Consider the following 16,315-nt stretch of genomic DNA (forward strand, 5'->3'; position numbering starts at 1 on the left):
GATGAATTTGTTCTTTGCTCAAATGGAAGCAGTTTTCCTTCCTAATTCTAAGAAACAACAACAAAACAAAACAAAACAAAACAAAACAAAACAAAACAAAACAAAACAGAACAAAACAACAGCACTCTCAGAGTCAGAGCAATCCTGCCTTTCCTGACCTCCTCTTTTAAGAAACTTTTTTTTTTTTTTTGTATTGCTAGATAGTAAGAGACCTCTGTTCATACACTGCACTGGTCAAGGTATGTTCAAAGACAGTTTCACATCTCATTTAATCTTCACACTGACCTTAGGAGAACAGAGGCGACTCGGGGCTCAGGGACTTTGGGGACCCTGGTCCTTGTCATCCAGTGGAGTTCATAAAAAACGATGCCTGGATTCCTAGATGAGCAGGAATAAGAGAGATTTCTAGGTCTTCAGATGTGCATGTGCATGTACGTTAGAACAAGAAGCCCAGGAGGAGATGGCACCAAGCAGGGATTCTACATCTGCCCCCTCTGCATGGGATGCTCTTTCCCTTACATTGCAAATGTGATGTCTTGTCATTGGCCCTTAGCACCTTGGATCCCTGAACCATAGTACGGGCACCAGGCCACTCACTGTATCACTACCCTATTCTATGAAGCTCTTAATGAGCACAGGAATGATGTGGAGAAGATATTAGGCCAGGTCTAAGATAAGAGCTCAGCATATGTGTTATTCCCTATTGATGCTGTGTTTGGCTTGGCATTCTGCCCTATCTTCAAGGCTCTTCCATAAGTTATTCATTTATTTCCTCCTTGTGCTAGACTGTAGGCTCTGTATGCATCTTGGTCAATGCTGTACCATCAACAGTGTAACAATGCCTAGGATGTATGGGGCTCTCGATAAATGTTTGTTGGTGTTCTGTTCTACTCTAAGATCAAGAATTGACAAATGGGACCTCATAAAATTACAAAGCTTCTGTAAGGCAAAGGACACTGTCAATAGGACAAAATGGCAACCAACAGGTTGGGAAAAGATCTTTACCAATCCTACATCTGATAGAGGGCAAATATTCAAAATATACAAAGAATTCAAGAAGTTAGACTTCAGAGAACCAAATAACCCTGTTAAAAGTGGGGTACAAAGATAAACAAAGAATTCTCAACCAAGAAATATCAAATGGCTGAGAAATACCTAAAGAAATGTTTAAAGTTCTTAGTCATAAGGGAAATGTAAATCAAAACACCTGAGATTCCACCTCACACCAGTCAGAATGGCTAAGATCAAAAACTCAGGTGACAGCAGGTGCTGGCAAGGATGTGGAGAAAGAGGAACACTCCTCCATTGCTGGTGGGATTGCAAACTGGTACAACCACTCTGGAAATCAGTCTGGTGGTTCCTCAGAAAATTGGACATAGTACTACTGGAAGATGCAGCTATACCACTCCTGGGCATATACCCAGAAGATGTTCCAACATGTAATAAGGACACATGTTCCACTTTGTTCATAGCAGCCTTATTTATAATAGTCAGAAACTAGAAAGAACCCAGATGTCCCTCAACAGAGGAATGGATACAGAAAACAATGAATTCATGAAATTCTTAGGCAAATGGATGGAACTAGAAAATATCATCCTGAGTGAGGTAACCTAATCACAAAAGAACACACATTGTATCACTCACTGATAAGTGGATATTAGCCCAGAAGCTTGGAATACCCAATATACAATTCACAGACCAAATGAAGCTCAAGAAGAAGGAAGACCAAAGTGTGGATACTTTGGTCCTTCTTAGAAGGGAGAACAAAATACCCATGGGAGGAGATACAGAGACAAAGTGTGGAGCAGAGACTAAAGGAAAGACCATCCAGAGATTGCCCTACCCGGGGCTCCATCCCAGTATAGTCACCAAACCCAGACACTATTGTGGATGCCAACAAGTGCTTGCTGACAGGAGCCTGATATAGTTGTCTCCTGAGAGGCTCTGCCAGTGCCTGACAAATACAGAGGTGGATGCTCTCAGCCAACCATTGGACTGAGTACAAGGTCCCCAATGAATGAGATAGGAAAAGGACTGAAGGAGCTGAAGGAGCTTGCAGCCCCCTAGGAGGAACAACAATATGAACCAACCAGTACCCCCAGAGCTCCCTGGGACTAAACCACCAACCAAAGAGTACACATGGAGAGACCCATGGCTCCACCTGCATATGTATCAGAGGAGGGCCTTGTTGGACATCAGTGGGAGGAGAGGCCCTTGTTCCTGAGAAGGCTTGATGCCCCAGTGTAGGGGAATGCCAGGGCAGGGAAGCAGGAGTAGGTGGGTTGGTGAACAGAGGATAGGGGATTTTGGAGGGAAAATGAGGAAAGAGGATAGCATTTGAAATGTAAATCAAGAAAATATCTAATAAAAAATAAAAATAAATATTTGTTGAAGGAATGCATTAACAAGTGTGTTTATGATGCTACTATATGGAAGACATTTAACATTTAGTCACCTTGTGACTCTCATGACAGGCCACTAATAATTATAGGTCGCTTGTGAAGAAGTCTGTCCACCTCAGCTCTCCGGAGCATTTCTCGGACAACTTGGTTACAGCTACAAAAGGCTCAGGACAGTTCAAACACCAGGGACACGGTGCCCTCAGAAAGCTGGTGCTCTTTTGAGATGTAGAAGTGAAGGCTGGGCTCACAGGAAGGCGAGAGGACAGAGGTTTACTGCTGCTATTCTGAAGACAGAGCAAGGCTGGTTAGAGATCCAGCTCTCTGCTATTAGGGAGTGGCCTTGGCCAAGTTGCTTACTGTCTTCCAGCGTCAGAATCCTCATCCTTAAAGTATGCATAGTTGAGTGAATCTGCTTAAGTGAAGACATTATTACAGGGTCTGTTTACCCTCCCACCCAACACAATTAAAAATCCACGCACAACACAGGTGACTGTAGTTTCCAGATAGTAGACATTCCTGACACCGTGCTGTGGTCCAGAGAGAGGGAGGAAATCACGTGAGCCAGCTGCGTAATATAGCACAGTGCAGAGAGAGGGTCCCAGGCAGAGTCTGGCTGTCTCCCAGAGTCAGAGAGATGCAGGCTGAGTTCTAGGGATGCCAGGAAGCTGTGGAGTCAAGAGGAGGAGATGTACAGAAGACAGGGAGAGGAAAAGAATAGTGACTGACCCTGATAGATGTGAATGGTGGACAGGCCATTCACAGGTGGACATTAGGAAAGATGGTGGCGTGTCTGTGCAGCGGAGACGAGAAGTTATGAACAGAAGCCAAACCGGGCTGCTGGAGAATGAAAATGACGATGTCTGCGATACAATGACTGTAATTATCTCTGCAAGAACCTGTGTTCCCAATGTTCTTTTCCCATGTGCATGTGTGTACGTGTTCATGCTAACCTACTACCACATCCCCCAACCTCAACACACACAGAGACACACACACAGACACACACACACACACAGTGAAGTTAGCAAAGTTAACAGAATGTTGGTCTCTGGGCAAGGCTCTGATTTGCTATATTGTGCATAAGAAGGAGATACCAGAAAGTCTAGTCACACACCAAAAAGGAGAATTACTAAGTTCTTGCATAAGAAAATGCAAATGGGTCAGCTGCCTGATCCTGGAGTTTGCTGGGATTTCATTTTGTCATTTACCGGTTGGGTAACTCTTAAGAAGTTCCTTCATCTTTACGATGGGAACCACAGTCCTTCCTCAGTGAAGGCTAAGCTGGGGCACATCTGATATAATTAGAGAAAACTACTGCAATTTCCCGATGAACAATACAATCTCTGTTTTTGCGGGTGTACAGAAATCCAGGGATAAGGCTACAGCTATCCCACATGTAACTGCTTTTAATCTTTGTAACCGCTCAGTCAGACAGTCATATTCTCAGTTGACAAATGAGAGAAATATGGCTCAAGAGGTTCGGCAAATCACTGGGGTCACCCAGCTCCTTAAGTGGACTTGGATGGAGTTAACTGGGGATCTTTATTTACAGAGGCCAGACCCTCTGAGGTTTGTTCTCCTTCTGTGTGTATGTGAGTATGTGCACACACACTGTCGAGCTAAGAGTCAGGGCGGGAGGATGGTCCAGTAAGCACAAGTATGTAAGCACGCATGTGTATGCACACACACATGATTTGGGGAGATATGAAATAGAAAATGAAAATGACAAAGTTGAGTGGTGAAGTATACAAACTTCCTGAGCAAAAGTGCTTTTCAGTTGGAGAAAACAGGAAATCTGTGGTTCAGAATGAAAAAAAAAAAATTCTTTTCTGGGAAACAGTGTGGTCCTACTTGGGAGACATTTTGGTTCTTTGTATGTCAGAGACCGTGCCTTTCAGCCTATGTCCTGTTATGTCACACAGTTTTGAGGCTCTCTCCTGAGATTGACGTAGGGGCTTGTCCTCAGTTCTCCCCTGAGAGTGCTTGATGAGAGGTCAGACAGCTGTGGGCTATGTGGCTTGTCTTCCACCAGCTGTGTGAAAGCCTGAGTAGATGCAGGGGGTACTACTGTGCAGTGGAATACCTCCTTTTGATTAAACAAACAAACAGACAAACAAGCTAACAAACAGCCCCCTCCCCCAATCTAAACCTTCATTTTCAGCAGAGCAGCACAAGACCAACACTGTTGCTGATGAAAATCTTTTAATATTGGAGAGGTGTTGTAAGCACCCTATGTCAGAAACATAGACAAATATGTCTGTGTATTTCCACAGTGCTAGGATTTATGGAACAGCAGTAAAGTCATAAGGTATGGTGGCTTCCCTGTGCCAGATAATCCCACTTTCCTTGACATCTAGGACTAAGACAATCATAGGCTCTTTTATTCTAACCTTAATTACTAATATTAACTCTCAGATCACATGTTATGCATCACACGGTAAAGGCCTAATTTTGTATGTATGCATGAATGTATGTGCATATGTATGTAGGTATGAATGAGTATATGTATGTATGTATGTATGTATGCATGCATGCTACATTACAGAATGGCTAGAAAAAGTTAAAGAGTTGAGGTATTTCAAAGAACTCCTAGAGGCCAAAACTGGGAATTGGAGAGAAATGCAAAGGAGCCCTGATGGGTATGAGATAGGCATCAAGTCCAGCTGCAGAAGAGGCTGTGAGTCTGCTAGCTGCTGGTCATAGAGATGCTGTTGTAGGATCTAAGTGGAGCTGGAGCAGTGAAGTGAAGAGAAGGGCAAGACCTGGTCTGGGCGGATGGAAAGCTGAGTAGACGGATGGAGAGCAGGTCCAGATGTGTGAGCAGACAGATGGGCGGATGACAAGTCCAGTAAGCAGCATCAGCGGTGGGAGTGGGGTCCAATGAAACTGAAGCCCCGGGGACAGTTGGAAGTTCCCTGCCTGTCTGTCCCTAGACTACAAAGCAGATAGTCAGGTGACAGGTCACCATCACAGTGTTAGAGGTCCATCCATTTCCAGGTGAAGAAATCCTTTCTAGGTCTGGCGTGTCTGATACGCTCTTGGCCTTGGTTTTCTTACTGTGATTTTAGTATGCCCATCTGCCCCTACAGTCTCAACTGACCTGAGAAATGTATAGCGCAGTACCCATTGTACTCCCAGGAATAGGTCACTTTTTGGTCTGTGTTGTGAAGGTGATGTCAAACAGATGGTGCCATTCACAGGTCCCGTCAGATGCAGAGTCATCCCGCCTCCTCAAAATGGAGTCAAAAGCTGCCTGGAGATGGAATCTCTCCAGGCAAGATGCAGCCTAAAGAAACTACTGGTTTACATGATATGGGGGGTAACTTAAGGCAGTGTACAGTCCAATCGAATTAAGAGACTGAACTACTGGACCTGATGAAGGCCAATGAAGTTCCTATAAGTTCTGGGGTTTCCACTATGGTCTTGTGAGTAGGTCAGCATGGAGCATGGCCCTGGAGAAAGGTGTGTGGAGAGCTAAAGGAAAAAAACACGTCATAATAATAACAGCAGCCAGGATAACCCCCGTTCCTCCTCAGCTTTATAACTTTTAAACAATTTCCAGAGACATTGGACTGTCTTCAGTTATAATGCCGGTTCACTCACTGATCCCACAAACTGATCCCATTAGTGATAATGCCTAATGTGTGTCAGCAACAGCTTGAGGCACTGGGGACACTCCATACCATTTATAGAGATCACAGCAGGGTACAGTTCAGTGGGAAGGCATAAGGGCCTGGGTTTGATGCTCAGCCCCGCAAAACAAACAAAGCCAACGAAAACCACAAGTGCTCCTACACACTCGTCTGAATGTGGGGTTAGGGTTAGGGTTAGGGTTAGGGTTAGGGTTAGGGTTAGGGTTAGGGTTAGGGTTAGAGTGGCAGCAGAGAAAGGCCGCAGTAGGGGTTGTGGGAGTCAGTGTGGCTATCCCAGCTGGGGCTGAGCACTCAGTAGAACTTATTCTCAGTACTTGACCGATTTCGCATCTCTGTGTTAACTATTGACCTCTGCCAGAGAGAAGCTTCTGGCCAAGGTTGAAGGCCATGCTAATCTATGGGCATAGCATAAATGTGCGGAGGGCAGTTTGACAGGATGCTGTGTAGCAAAACCAACAATAGTAGATGCCTCCCTAGGCCTGGAAGGTCACAGCCTTCTTCTGACTGATAATTTACTTTGATATACAAAAGCTTTTAAAATTTTCATTAGATCCCATTTGTTGATTATTGGACTTATTTCCTGAGAGATTAAAGTCTTGTCTAGAAAATCCTTACCCATATTTATTTATCCTGTAAGTATGCTTCCTAGCTTTTTTTTCTAGCAGTTTCATATTTGCTTGTTTTTAAAGATTAATTTATTTATTCATGTGTTTGTGTGGACACTTGCATGCATGTCTATGCAGAGGCCAGAAGAGAGTATCATTGTCTTTATCACTCTCTGACCATTTCTTTGAGGCCGAGTCTCTCCCTGAATCTTAGGCTTTTGTTTTCTTGCCTAAGTGAGAAGTCACCAAGCCCTAGTATTCCACTGTCATGTGGGAACTGGGATTTGAACTCTGGTCCTCATGATTGTGGAGCAAATGCTACTAACCTTAGAGCCTTTTCTCCAGTTCCTTGTTTGTTCTTTGGGACACTCTTGCTGTGTAGCCTGGGCTGATTTCAAAGTCATTTCAAAATCATTCTGTCTCAAATTGTGAAGTGCTAGGATTATAAACATGTTCAGCATTTTCTTTCTTTTTAAAAATTGAATATTTTCTTTATTTACATTTCAAATGTTATCCCCTTTCCTGGTTTCCCCCCTCCCGGAAACCCCCTATCCCCTCCTCCCCTTCCCTGCTTCTATCAGGGTGTTCCTCCACTCACCCACCCACTCCCACCTCCCTGCCCTCAATTCCCCTATACTGGGGCATCTATCGAGCCTTCATAGGATCAAGGACTTCTCCTCCCATTGAGGCCTGACATGGCCATCCTCTGCTACATATGCAGCTGGAGCCATGTGTACTCCTTGGTTGATGGCTTAGTCCCTGGGAGCTCTGGAGGGGGTGGTCTAGTTGGTTGATATTGCTGTTCTTCCTATGGTGCTGCAAACCCCTTCAACTCCTTCAGTCCTTTCTCTAACTCCTCTATTGGGGACCCTGCACTCAGTCCAATGGTTGACTGCGAGCATCCACTTCTGTACTTGCAAAGAAATCTTATGTGTTTATTTATTCCTGCCTGCTCTGCCTAGGTCTTTTGAGATTTGGGCTGGGCATGGGTCTGGTGTAAGTACCTTCCTGTGCTTTTCTTAACTTTCTTTTTCTAGAGTAGTATCTGAAATAAAGCTCATTTTAAAAAGTACCTGACATGTTATTTTTTAAATCTCTATCTCAGTACTATTAGATAAAATTTGTCAGCCCCATTTATAGATACAGAATGAGAGAACTTGGAGGAGTTAGTCTGTATATAGACTGTAGTGCAAAGTTGAGTCCAAATTACATTTCTGTCTTTATTGTCCCCTAACCTTCTAAGGTTCGTGTATGAATGGATGAAGGAATGTGTTTAGGAATGATAAAACTGTCCTGATTCTCATGTTAAGAAAATTAGACAGCCAGAGTCTGGGAACTCCACACCTATTGAACCAGGCAAGCATAGATTAGTCCCTTGAGGACTGGGAGGTCAGAATTGGCCAGGAAGAATGAGCAAAGTATTAGGATACAGTTGTTCATTACAATCTTATCTATCTATCTATCTATCTATCTATCTATCTATCTATCTATCTAATGTGTGTGTGTGTGTGTGTGTGTGTGTGTCTGTGTGTGTGTGTGTGTGTGTGTGTACATGCCATAAGTGCACATGATGAAATCAGAGGACAACTTGCAGGAATCAACTCTCTTCTTCTACTATGTGGGTACCAGGGATCAAAATCAGCCATCCTATTTGAAGTTAGGAGCCTTTACTGCTGAGCCGTCTCACCTGCCTGACTACAGTCATTTTTAAGACATAATATTTAAGGTGTGGAGTTTGTGGAGAATGCAGGGAAGGCTTGCCCACATCAGGTTTGGGAACATTGTGGAGCACTGCTCTGCCTGCATTCTATCTTTTGGTTTTTTAAGCCCATAAAGCCTTAAATGGCCAAGAAGAAAGCTTCAGGACCGTCTTTAAGAATCCTGGTCTGTAGTAAGAAGGGAAGGCCATAAGAAAGGTATCTAGTTATTGATGCAGTTCTGTTGACCACAGTTTATTTTGGGGAATAATTGGGTTTCTATACACATTTCTCAACTGCGACCCTGTATGATCATATAGAACGGGCGGGTTCCCTGCTTCCTGATTCTGCTCTGCCAGCCACCTTCTCCAGGTCCCTATGAGAGTTTCTGCTATGACCATGGATAGGAGAATCATCTCAAGGCTCTGGAGAGGTTAATGGTTAAGAGCGCTTGCTTTTGTAGAGGACCTGGGTTCAGCTCCCAGCATCCACATGCTGGGTCACAGCCATCTGTAACTCCAGTTCCAGAGGACTAAGCTCCCACTTCTGGTCAGCATGGTCAATAAGAATGCATACAGTGTGCTAATATACATGTAGGCAAAACACCTATACACATGAAATAAAAATAAAGGGAAAGAAAAAGAAATAGTCCAACTCTGGTCTCTGGGAATCTGCATGCATCTGCTGCTGCTTCTGCTGCTGCTGCTGGGAGCTTTGAGAGGTGCATTCTGAGGGGCAGTTGGGAAGAGAATCAGAGACCAGTGAGGATAGGCCCCTCTGGTGCAAGTAAATCAGAGAACTAAGGGAATGCCCCCTTGAGGGGCTTTCACCTTGGTAAGGGACTCTGGTACCATGACCTGCTATTACAGCTGTGCCCAGGAAGAAACCCCTGTGTCAGTTGTCAATGTGTGTTGAGCAAGAGTACCCAGGGCCATCACCACAGGTAGACGAGCCAGTGCTAGTTGAACTACAGTAGAAGAGAGAGATGGGGCTCAAGACCCCACATAACTCAGCCACATCAAACTTACAGCCAAGGGACAGGGAAGGGGCAGGGGATGGAAATTCTTGAGAGGAACTAACCGGGATAGGGAAATTCTGGCTAAACCAACATAACAGGATTCTTGCTGAAGGCAGGCCAGGGTGATCCCCAGTCACATGGTGGGTGGGGGCAAAGATAAAGAGTCCGATCAGTTATTAAGATGGTTAATCAGATATCCAGGGTTCGGTAGGGTCCTTTGTTAGATCTGAACCTAAGGCAGAATTACATGCTCTGTCTAGGAGAAGGCTCCTAGGAGAAAATCTGGCTTTGCAAAGAGCCTTCGTCTGCGGCCTTGCTTCTCCTGGCCGTCAGGTTTGTCTTAAGGAGCACGCTTGGCTCACTTCTTATTCTCAGGACCAGGGAGGAACTTGATGGGCACAGGCCCAGAGGAGGGAACAGTGTGGGAAATCCATGCAAAGTGCTACAGGCCTGGCCAAAATGACAAACTCGGGCAGCCAGAGCCAGGGCCTTCAAAGAATGGGATAGCTTGGTCTTCTCAGATCTTCCACAGGGGATTTGGGAACTGTTGAGTTTTGGAAAGTTTTTTTTTTTTTTTTTTTTTTTGGCCCCAGCCCAGCTGTAGGCTATGATTCCTCCCAGAGGGTGGCAGGGCTGGCTGCTTACAGTCCCTAAAAGCAGAAACAGAGAGTGTCCAGTTGATTTTCAAGCCTCCAACAGGTCTTTCCTCTGTGAAGGGGGATTTCCAGCAATCCCAGTGGTGATGTCCCGGTTACACAGAGAAGGGACCTGGTGAGCTGTATATGGGAGCACCCTTGCTGAGGCCCTCAGCCAGCAGGGTCCTTACTCACCACAGAGGCATGTGGCTGTGAATGGGGGCCCAGGCTGTGGGAAAAACATTTCCATTCCTCTTTTTAAAACCAATTGTATGTTTCCAGATAAACACAGTGATGAAGAGGTTCTTAACTGACACCGCTTAACTAAGGTAGCTAGCTTGACTCTCAACTCCCCCAGGCCCCAGATATAACACGCAGTTGCCAGGTCATTCCCATGGCTTAGAAGTAGTTCCGTATCATGCATAGAGGCCTGGTTCAGTGTCAGTCACAGACTGAAGGCACAGTGACCTTGGTTCCCTTTGGTGTCTAATGCATCTGAAGCTTGTTAGTTCTCCCGGGAGAGCTGCTGGGCCAAGGCCTGGGCATTTCTTCCATGGTGGCTTCCTTTTGGGACTGTAGCCCATCTGTTAGCGCCTTGGGAGCAGTCCATGGGAGACTCTTGTTTTTCTGTGAACCACAGGGCGAAGCGTCCCTCTTACCCTCACATCTTATCATCTTGGCCTGTTTACAGCATCACATTAGTAATAGAGATCCCAGGCTGAGGGTCACCTCCTTTAAAGGAAATCAGCTTATAGTCGGACTGAACTGTTCCTGTCCCGCGTGTAGGAGGTCAAGTCATCAGTCCCCATGTTCTCACCGTTTTCTGTATCTAGGCAATGCCCCAGAAAACAGGCCTGGCTGGCTGACCTGCGAGGCGAGACATAGGACTGCAGCTCTGGCAGTGGGCAGTGCTTCCTTCGGGTCAGTCAAAGGTCTCAGAAGCTGTATCTCTGTTTACATCTTTCTCAACACAGCCTCACTGTCAAATATCTTCGAGATTAAGTCTTTCCAGGATTTTCTCAAAACACAGTCTTTACTCCGCACTCACATGCAGACACACGCAAGTGCATACACACACACACACACACACACACATCAAGTTTTCCTTTAAATGCCCTCCCCCACAACAAAACCACCAGGGTTTTATGATGAGAAAGCAAACCTTATGTCTTAGTCAGGGTTTCTATTCCTGCACAAACATCATGACCAAGAAGCAAGTTGGGGAGGAAAGGGTTTATTCGACTTACACTTCCATGCTGCTGTTCATCACCAAAGGAAGTCAGGACTGGAACTCAGACAGGTCAGGGAGCAGGAGCTGATACAGAGGCCATGGAGGGATGTTCTTTACTGGCTTGCCTCCCCTGGCTTACTCAGCCTACTCTCTTATAGAACCAAGACTACCAGCCCAGGGACGGTCCCACCCACAAGAGGGGCCTTTCCCCCTTGATCACTAATTGAGAAAATGCCTTACAGTTGGATCTCATGGAGGCATTTCCTCAACTGAAGCTCCTTTCTCTGTGATAACTCCAGCTGTGTCAAGTTGACACAAAAATAGCCAGTACACCTTAGCAACGGGACTCAAGCTGCTTAGAAGAAGGGATTGAGGTTAGAGTATATAATTGGCTCCTTTTACTCCTTGCCATTCCTGCCCTGTCTTCTGATACTGCCCTCTTCTGGGGAACGAAAGCCAGCAAACTGAATCAGAACAGGTTACTAGCCATTCCACTGCATAAAAAGATGAACAAAAGGCTCTGTGTGTACTCAAGCCTGCTCTTTCTGGTTAACCACAAGCCCCACTGTCCCCTACTGCGCCATGTGACTTCACTGTATATTTTATTCTCTTACTGTCTTCATCTTTGCCTCTACACTGTGTGTGAATTAGTTGTCATCTGTGACATTATAATTTTGAAGGCAGAAACCCTGCCTTTCATTATGATGTCTCCAAATCAATTCTAGGAGTTTTACACACACACCTCAAGAACTGGTAAAATAAGAAAAAAGAAATACTTAACATACAGTAGTTTCCTAAATAGACCTGTATGGGATATATCATATGTATAAGCCTAACCTGTGAAGTTATTCACGTCTGTCCATTTGTTTGCCAACAATACAGTGGCTCAAAGAATTGAGGGACTTAGGCAAGGAGAGAGAGAGAGAGAGTGAGAGCGAGAGCGAGAGATAGAGCATAACACTTGGGCTACACAGGAATTATTCTCAACCTGGGTGATTTTGTCCCCTAGGACACTAGGTAATGTGGGAGATGCATTGATCTGGTCTCAGATGCTGGTTCAGTCCCACGCCAGACCTCTTTTCAGTTCCGCATAGCCGAGCCACAGCACCCTACCTGTTCTCAGATTGATTTACCACTGATAAGAGGCCCTGGTCATTCTGGCTCTAGCTGGTTTTAACAAAAGCAAATCAGTACACGTTCAAGGGTATGATGTCAGCATCTTACTAGTAGAACTACACCACAAATCACAGACTGAAGGATAACATGAGTTTCCTTCCCATCTTACCAGGCAAACACCACATTTAGACAAAGCCAGATGGGTTTTCCTTAAAAGAAAAGGAAGAGAACACATTTCATTCGTTGTGTGTATTGAGGGTAAGGTGTGAATGCCTATGGCATGTGTGTGTGTGTGTGTGTGTATGTGTGTATAGTGTAAGTGCCTAGGAGATGTGTGTGTATGTGTATAGTGTGAGTGCCTGTGATGTATGTGTGTGAGAATGTAAGTGTGTATGTATACCTGTGTGTGTGCATGAGTGTGCCTGTGACGTATGTGTATGAATGAATGTGTGGTGTGAGTACCCGTGACATGTGTATGTATGTGTGTGCCTGTGATGTGTATATGTGTGTGTGAGTCTGTGTGAATGAGTGTGTGGTGTGAGAACCTGTGATGTGTGTATGTGTGTGTGAGTGCCTATGGTGTGTGTGTGTGTGTGTGTGAGTCTGAGTGAATAAATGTATGGTGAGAGGACCTGTGATGTGTGTGTGCACATGCCACTGTGCACATGTAGAGGCTAGAAGACAACCTATGGGAGTCAGTTTTCACTTTACACCTCACTAAAGCAGGGTCTCTCTTGCTGTTGCTCCATCTCCATCTACCACAGGCTAGCCCACAAGCTTCTATCCCTTCTTCCCACCTCCAGGCAGAAGTGCTTGGGATTACAGGTGTGGGCTACCACATCTGGCTCTTAACCTGGGTCCCAGGGATCAAATTCAGGTCATTAGGCTTGCTCCCCAACCCTCCCACATGACTTAAGTGTGTTATTGTTTATATTTGTCTTCTTAAATGGTTTAACTTGTATTTTTAATTTTTCATTCAAATGAGTGTTCATGCTTACAGATGGACATGTGTAGGGACACCAGGGGTCAACTTAGGGGTCACTCCCCAGGAGCAAGCTACCATGTTTTGGAGATAAATTTTCTCTCTCGCTGGCACCTGGGCTACCTGATTGGTTAGTTTGGCTGGACAATAAGCCTCAGGGACTCCCTACTTCCATCTCTTCACCTTCCCAGCACTAGGATTACAAACCTGCACCCCACTTGTAAAGCTTTTTACATGGGTACAGTGACTGAACTCAACTCCACTTTACTGACCCCAAGCCCCCCATTTCATTATTCTTAAAAATCTCAATTGGTCCACCCCATAGCCGATTGCCCTTTTAAAAACCATGAATCAAAGCTCTCCTGAGCCATCTGTGGCGGCTGTGGGAGAAGGGTGAGTTGGTAGATCAGCTCTTTTGTCTGGTGGAGGTGGAGTGGGGTGTCTGTCTCTCTGTCCTTATCATGTTAGAGGAAGCAATCCCAAGGAAGGAGAAGATGGTGCTCACCGTATATGAATTATCGCCTTAATATCCTAATGTTCATTAAAGTACTATATAAAGTTTCTATCCTTTCTCAGCCCTGTCTGGTGGGCCTAACTGCTGTAAGGCTCACTCATCCCTCTGAAGGCAAATGCCTTTTCTGTTGCTGGCTGGGGGCTGTCTTGTGCTATGTCAGAAGAGATGAGAACCTGTATTAGTCCCCAGGTGCTGAGAGCTGCGTGTACAAACAGCTCTGTATCAGACTGTTCACTCTTCCAAGAATTCATGAACAAATAGTCCAGATTACTGGGAAAACTGTCTGAAACTGCAGTGACATTCTGTTCTTGTGCAATAGAATCTACTATTCCCAGAGAGGAGAGCAGCTCAACACTAGAGGTCACTGAGATATGTGGAGTGAGTGACAGGTCCACACTTACAGCCTGGCCCTATTTCTGAGGTCTGAGAACCTGGATATACACCTATACCTCCAAATATGGCGTACCGACACCAACAGCAAGACTTCAGAAATGATGTGTTCACTCTGACCTCAACCTGCACCTTTTTTCCTGATGGTGCAAACGATTGAAGCCAAAGCCTAGTGCATACTAGGCAAGGGCTGCCCTCCAAACCCACCTTCAGAGTTTTAAAGAATACATTCTAAGATGAAACAGCATTCTACAAAATGCATTTTCCTGTTTATTACTTATGCCTGTGAGTACACCTTGCCTAGAGTTGCATGAAAATAATCAACCAGTCTCTCTATCATGTGCTATTTTGGGGGATTTTTTTTTTGGAGACAGGATCTTACTGTGCAGCCCAGACTATCCTTGAACACTTGATTCCTCCTTTCTTCACTTCCTGGGTGCTCAGATTTTAAGTGTGTACTGCCATGTGTGTGTGTATATATATATATATATATATATATATATTCATATACACAATATATGTATATATGTGTGTGTGTGTATACACACATATATACTCTTCTACCAGGCATGGTGGCACATGACAGTAATGTCTATACTTAGGATGCAAAAATAGAAGGAATTATGAGTTTGTGACCAATGGAGACTATATACTGAGTTCAAGTACATACTGGGTTACTTAGTTTCTGTGTCTTAGCTACTTTTCTATTGCTATGACAAAACACCACGACCAAGGCAATGTAATAAAAAGACATTATTGGGTTTACAGCTGCAAGAGGTTGGATGGTGGTAGAGCAAAGGCATGATGGCAGAAACAGCTGAGAGCTCACATCTCAATCTGCAAGCAAGAGGCTGAGAGTAGTGTACACTAGGACGGGCAAATCCTTTGAAACCTCAAAGCTCTGCCCCAGGGACACACCTTCAACGAGGCCACGCCCTCTAACCTCTCCCAAACAGCTCCCTTAGCTGGAGGCCAAGTTTTTAAACATTATGTATAGGGACCATTCTTATCCAAACCACACACCCTGTGCCAGCCTGAAACGGAATGAACAGAACTATGAATCTCTTTTGGCCTAGAGATGTAGCTCAGTGGCTGGGTGCTTGTCTGGTACCATGTAAGGCCCAGAGTAGCATCACAAGCACAAAAGTCATCTCCTCTACCACTTAGGGCTTGGTGCTTGGTTTCCCATTTTAAAGCTAGTGATTTTCTGCTTTATAAACACTACTCCTCATTAACACGGCACTGCAAACGTAGGCGAGCTGTGAGTAATCAGACATCATTCTCCCTACTTCTCTATCCCAACCTTGAGGCCTGCACATTAAACTAAAAGAACACCCCAAGCTTTGTGCCTCTCTGGTCCCCACCTCCACCCACATTCCAGGTCACTTCATCCGAGTTTAGACAATTTTCTGTGGATTACTGCCCTCCCCTCATTCATGCTCATATAGACTAGTTACCAGTGGATGTGTGCTCTAAAAAAAGAAACCTTTTAAAACATGCTTTAATTAAAAATTTCTACGTTTATTAACAGTAACTGTAGACTTATTCATTCTTTCCACCATTCCACAAAGACCTTTTATGTGCCTGCCATGGGATTTAAACAGTGACCAAAACAGAGGCAACTGGTGTGCCTGGGGGGAGCGTTTGCTAGAGACAGACCTGTGTTTGCTCCTCTGTTTTCATCAGTCTTGTGCTACAGGGAGCAGGACCATGAGTGAAAGAGACCTGCAGTGATTCCAGGGACCAGGAAGAGAGAGCAAGGAATGAGCAAGCACATCCTCTTTCGAAAGCTGCTGCAGAGAGGATGGGCTAATAGCTCAGCCCCGTAGTCGTCTAGATGCCTCATCTTAAAGTAACGCTCCAGGAAGGTTGACTTGGGGAAATATTATTCAGTGGGAAGTTTCTGGGTCCCCATCACAGAGGACTGCTTTCCTGGCTTACTGAAGTTTTCCTTACATCTTTTTCTTTCTAAATTCTGGGGGCCAGAATTCAGTTGTAGCCTCATTTCCTCACGCGCGACTGTCAGAATTTCATGGGCATTGCAGTTGGACCCTCAGATAACTCCTTGTCAT

The 16,315-nt window shown here is 45.0% G+C and overlaps 1 protein-coding gene across 3 annotated transcripts in view; it reads left to right on the forward strand.

Annotated features, from left to right (window-relative positions):
- Nucleotides 1-16,315, forward strand: part of Myof (myoferlin) — a 146,792-nt gene that overhangs the window by 28,015 nt on the left and 102,462 nt on the right. The gene's annotated exons all lie outside the window — the stretch shown is intronic.

Source organism: Mus caroli, unplaced genomic scaffold, assembly GCF_978045245.1.
Source record: "Mus caroli unplaced genomic scaffold, Mus_caroli_1 scaffold_20, whole genome shotgun sequence".
NCBI lineage: Eukaryota > Metazoa > Chordata > Mammalia > Rodentia > Muridae > Mus > Mus caroli.